Source organism: Nicotiana attenuata, unplaced genomic scaffold, assembly GCF_001879085.1.
Source record: "Nicotiana attenuata strain UT unplaced genomic scaffold, NIATTr2, whole genome shotgun sequence".
Taxonomy (NCBI): domain Eukaryota; kingdom Viridiplantae; phylum Streptophyta; class Magnoliopsida; order Solanales; family Solanaceae; genus Nicotiana; species Nicotiana attenuata.
The window spans coordinates 76209-81669 of NW_017672692.1; the positions used below are offsets into that span (position 1 = coordinate 76209).

General features: G+C 37.4%; 1 long non-coding RNA gene across 1 annotated transcript; it reads left to right on the forward strand.

The window, feature by feature from the left end:
• The first annotated feature begins 386 nt into the window (after positions 1-386).
• Positions 387-2017, forward strand: LOC109214140. Its single transcript, XR_002066122.1, has 2 exons — positions 387-461; positions 1699-2017. It is a non-coding gene; the product is annotated as an uncharacterized LOC109214140 (long non-coding RNA).
• Positions 2018-5461: the final 3444 nt, after the last annotated feature.

Here is a 5461-nt window from a genome sequence, read left to right on the forward strand (position 1 = left end):
CTTAGCAGGAAGCGTTTCCTTCCAAATATGGCCCTATATGACGCATCCAAATATAGTTAAGCTCCAATGCGGATACCAGATACCCAATAGAAAATCAAAAAAAAAAAAAATTAGCTCAAGTTTTCTAGATCAACTGTATAAAAGTGTAAAATGTGGGGTCCATCCCATTAATTGGCAAAGTTTGCAATAGGCTTGTGCCTATTTTTGCCTATGAATCTACTTTCGCAGAGAGAAGCTTGGTGGAAGATTTTTCAGGGGGCCAAAGTATCAAATGTATGGTGGACAATTTTTGTGAAGTTTTCTATTTCCTTTTTAACTATTTGGAGGTCACGGCTTTCCATCTATAAAACGAGGGTTATTCTCCTTTGTTTCATTACACCATGAGAAAGAGAGAAAGAAAGCGTAAGGCATAAAAATTTGTCTGCGAAGAAAATAGAGACCGTAAGCGATATTATAGTAAGGTAAAAATATTAAAATAAGTTTTTTTTTTAATGTGATAGTGGTCTTTCGAGTATTTTACATAGGCCATGAATAAAATTCCTTGATATAATGAGATCAATTGCTCTCTTCAGGGTCATGATTTTCTTCCTTATTCATAATTTTTCACAATTTGGTGTCGTTATCATTCTTTTATTTTTGTTGATTATCATATCTCGATGCTGCATTATTGTTCCGATTCAATCAGTTTCTCAGTTATAGCCCTTATGTGCACTGATGCATCCTTGGCAGTTAAACCATTGGATGGTGATGTTTCCTTTGGTAGAATCTCTAGTTTTTAAATGCTAAAACCTCCATTTCTTCCAGTAGCTTCTTCTACTTCAGAGGGAGCTGTTATGTACACTGGTATGTTGAATGAATCCACCTCGTCTTCATCAATGTCACCCTGCGAAAATTTAAGAATTACCCTAAATAACCGTTTAGCCAACCGCTTAAACTAAAAATAGTTAGCGAATATGTATGTACAATCCAACCTGAGGCGGAGGCAGAATTTAAAGTTTATGGGTTCCTACAACGACCTCGAGTGAATGTACCATCAGTAACTAGGTTTACAATCTAATATTTAGTAGATTTTTTGACTACGTATACAAAGTATGTGCAAAAGCTACTGCGTTCACGGGAATCCACACCTGTTAAGTTGGATCTGCCCCTGAACATATAGAGAGAGTAATTAATATGGATAGGCATTAACATGTAGTTAATCTATTATCTGTAGCATGCCTATGTGTTGCCAAATGACACAAAAAATTAGTTTGTGTCATGATAAAGTAACGACTTTGTTAGATTGCATAATACCAAGACCTTCTTCGCCAACTCCACGAAACAAGATCCCAATGTGTCAGCTAACATATTGGGGCTCCATCTGGACGAGAATGAGGGGCTCCATCTTTCTCATATTGTCTTGTATATTCCCTTATCACTTCCTCCTTAGCATGGGAATAGTAAAGTTTCCCTTTGTTCCAATGCTAAATATCTAGGAATTGGCAGCAATAATCTAGCTGAAGCAAAGGTAATAATCTATGGTTTACAATGGTGTATCTCGCATAGATTCCAAAGCATTATCTTGGAAAGTGAGACTCTGATTATTGTAAACATGATAAAGGGAAAGAGCAACACTGCTTGGCAACTTCAAAATTCTATAGATGCTATTACTCAATTAATGCTATCTCAGACAACCAATATAGTTCAACATTGTTACAGATAGGCAAATCAGGTTGCTGATGCGTTGGCAAAATGGAGCATGAGAGGAAATTTTATGATGTTAAGGATCTTCCTAAGCAGGCTGCTGGTCCATATTTTCTAGATATACAAGATACTGCCTCCACACAAACAAAGAAGGAATATGCATGCTTGTCTAATAATCTTTTTGGGAGTTTTTGAACCGTTAATTTTCTTTTTTCTTTCTCCCTGTATATGCTAGGTTTGAAAAGCGGCAGGGGTTAGTGCTAACCTCTGTTTTGTAATGAAATAAAAGGCAGCGTTCGCAAATTACAAAAAACAAAAAAACGTTTGTCTTCGACCTCACTTAGCTTGGAAGATGGAACTCTAGAAAGAAAATGGAGACCATAAGAGCAGTTGACAATATGAATAGATTCAGCTGGGAAAACACGATGATCCCACAGCAGCAGCAACATAATATGACTTATTAGCTGGGAGAGAAGCGATCGAAAAGGGTATTGAAATCATTAAAAGAGTGATCATTAAAGAAAACTTGAATTTTAGGATTTTCAGTTTCATTTGTCTTTTTCATGCTTTGGAACTTCAGTTCTACAGACTCGACAACGCTTTTAACTGAAATAAATGTGTTAGTTCCAGTTGAACAACCCATATCAGTATATATATTAAAGTTTTCGACTTGAAGATTCTCCATCACGACTGCATGCACAAGCAGCTTCGTAGCACGAACAACACGTCTCTGCAAAAACATATACTCCAATTATCATCAGAATTTAACTTATAAGGCAGTATAGTTTTTTTTAACACATTTAAACAGTTATCATCAGCTTGTGAATATGCGCCTCGTTTACATGTATTAATATATAATATAATGCATAATCCAATTCATAAAAGCTAGCTAGGAAGAAAGAAAACCTGATAGCTAGGCGGAATTTAATTTGTCACTGAAAGGGCTTGCACCACTAGCCAATGGAAATTCATAAGAATTGTGGCTGCCCTATATATGTCGGAAGGAAGAAAATCTGTTATTTTGAGGAGATGGTTGCAAAGATTATTAAGAGGATCAATGGTTGGCAAGGAAGATTGTTATCCTACGGAGGTAAAGTGGTCATCATTAAGAATATGTTACAATCCCTCCCCTTATACACCCTCTCTGCCATGAGCCCTCCAAAAGCTACACTTAATCTAATTAAAAAGCATTTAGCAAGATTCCTTTGGGGGTCCACGGGCGACAAGAATAATTTTCAGTGGAGCTCTTGGAAAAATCTTTGTGTCCCTAACGAAGAAGGTGGTATTGGAATCAGAAGAATGGAAGACATCAACGAAATTTGCAACATCAAAAGATGGTGGAGATTGAGAACCTGTCCTTCTTTATGGGCAGATTACCTCCGAGCTAAATATTGTAGTAGAGCCCACCCAACCTATAAAGCTATTGCCTCGGGCAACTCACATTCCTGGAAAGCTCTCCTTCATGTTTTTGGTGGGACAACTGGACAGGTAAAGGACCACTTGCTAAAGTGGTCAATCGCACTAACACATCAGGTAAGGTGCAAGTTTCTTATTTTTTCAGGAACGATGAGTGGAATATTCACAAATTGGAACAGCTTCTTTTGCCCAATCACATTGTTCACCATGTCGTCAGCATCTCTAGAGGGAAGCAGACAACGACCTGGCCATTTGGGATCTTACTGAAAATGGGCACTACTCTAATTTATCGGCTTGGCACATGGTTAGAGCTGTTAAGCAAAGAAACCCCCTTGTGGTCAAAGTGTGGCATGATTGTATTCCATTCAAAATGTTATTCCTTGTTTGGGGAATGATTCAGAAAAAACTCCCCTTTAATGACACCATTAGGAAGTTTGGCAATCAACATGCATCAAGGTGCAACTGTTGTAACATCCCTCATTGTGAAAGCTTGCATCATCATGTCTTCATTGATAGTGAGGCCGCTAGAGATTTATGGGAATTCTTTGGAAATCCTCTGGGAATCCGACATCAAGCCGGTTCCATTAGTAGTGTCCTCACTCAATGGTGGCAGAGGAAACCAAAGAATATGGCCCATAAGATGACACTTCACATTCTGCCTATTACTATTTGCTGGGAATTATGGAAAAGCTATACCTCTTGCAAGTTCGGAGAAGGAAAGAAATTTGTCCAATACAAGATGAAGTCGCAAATTATTTGGAACACTAATGCTGCGATCAACAGGAAATATCCTTCAATTAAAACCCATACTCACTGGCACAAAAATTGCGACATGATAGAGCACCTGAAACCTATCCCTATATGGAAGAGTGTATTATGGGAGATGCCTCCCCATGGTAAATTGAAGTTGAACACAGATGGAAGTTTTAACAATCGTAATGGGAAAGCAGGGATCGGAGGGATTCTTAGAGATGAAGAGGGAGGATTTGTCATGGCATTCTCGATGCCTATCCTTTGTAATAGCAGCAGTGAAGCAGAACTGAAAGCTATCAAATTTGGGAGTGACTGGTGCAAAAACAAAGGACTCTCAAACTTCATTGTGGAAATGGACTCTAGGATGATCTGGGACATACTCCAAGCCAAGAATCTGGACAATAACAAACTGAAAAAAGAGGCAGAAGACTTAATCGATAATCTGGAAAGATGCAGGGCAACGACCAACCACTGCCTTCGTGAAGCAAATCAAGTGGCAGATTGGTTCGCTGAAGAGGCCACCACATCAAACGAAGGCATCATCCATACGAACTTCAGTCAGTTTCCAAAAGCGGCTAAAGGACCCTTCTTCATGGATATGTGGCAGGTTCCGTCGCTTAGAATTAGATATGAAAAATCCAATTTTTTTTGTAAGTTAATTCGGTGTATAGCGAGAGGAAATGGTCTAATATGTATTTTTGCCCATAGACTCTTCCTCTCTTCATGTAGAAAGGTATTCATGAGGTAAGGTTTATGCCTCCTCGGTGTACACTTTTTGTTTATATAATAGACAAGGTAGGGGTCTTGCCAAATCCCCCAACACCACAGGAGGTGAAAACCTGGGTGCTTGGCTTTATTTAAAAAAAAAAAAAAAAAAAAAAATTGTGGCTATTCTTTTCAAGACTCATCTCCATACCTATGATAGTGACAGAATGAATAAATGCAGTCTGTATGTGTGTGAGGATGCATGGCTTTAATTACGATGGTTTAACTAGTAGTAACAATTTATAGACGGTAGAATCTATTAAATTAATCGTAATATGTAGCAATATTTACGATTATGTAGTGTTTGCAAGTTGCAACATTCTGGTAATTTTTACGAATTAATAATGGGTTTGCAAGTTGCTAAAAATAGTTGTTACGACTTACGATGGTCTTAACTATTTTTAGCATAAATCTCGGCAACCAACCATTTATCAAAATTTAATATGGTACTTTTGCATTCTTTAATCCATTGGGAATTAGCGTCCCTTGTCTTAAATTTCATATGCTCCAAAAAATAATCAAGAATCTTGATTCACGGGATATTTTTTATTGTGATCCTTTTATACTAGAAACTTAATCTTGTGTGTCTCTCCCTTTTATTTATTTTCTTTGTTTGTCTCTTTTGTAATCGTGATTCGTGAAAGATGTAGCTATTCCAATCATTTTGGTTAAAGAAATAGAGGGGAAGGGACAAATAAAATGCAAGGAATTTAAAATAGGGGAAAAAACACCGTATACCCACCTATAGAATCTCTTTTCTCTATATGCCTAAGTTTGGAAATTACATAGGAAATTCTTAATTAATTACTTCGTATATCTCATTTACTGATAAACAGAATAGTAA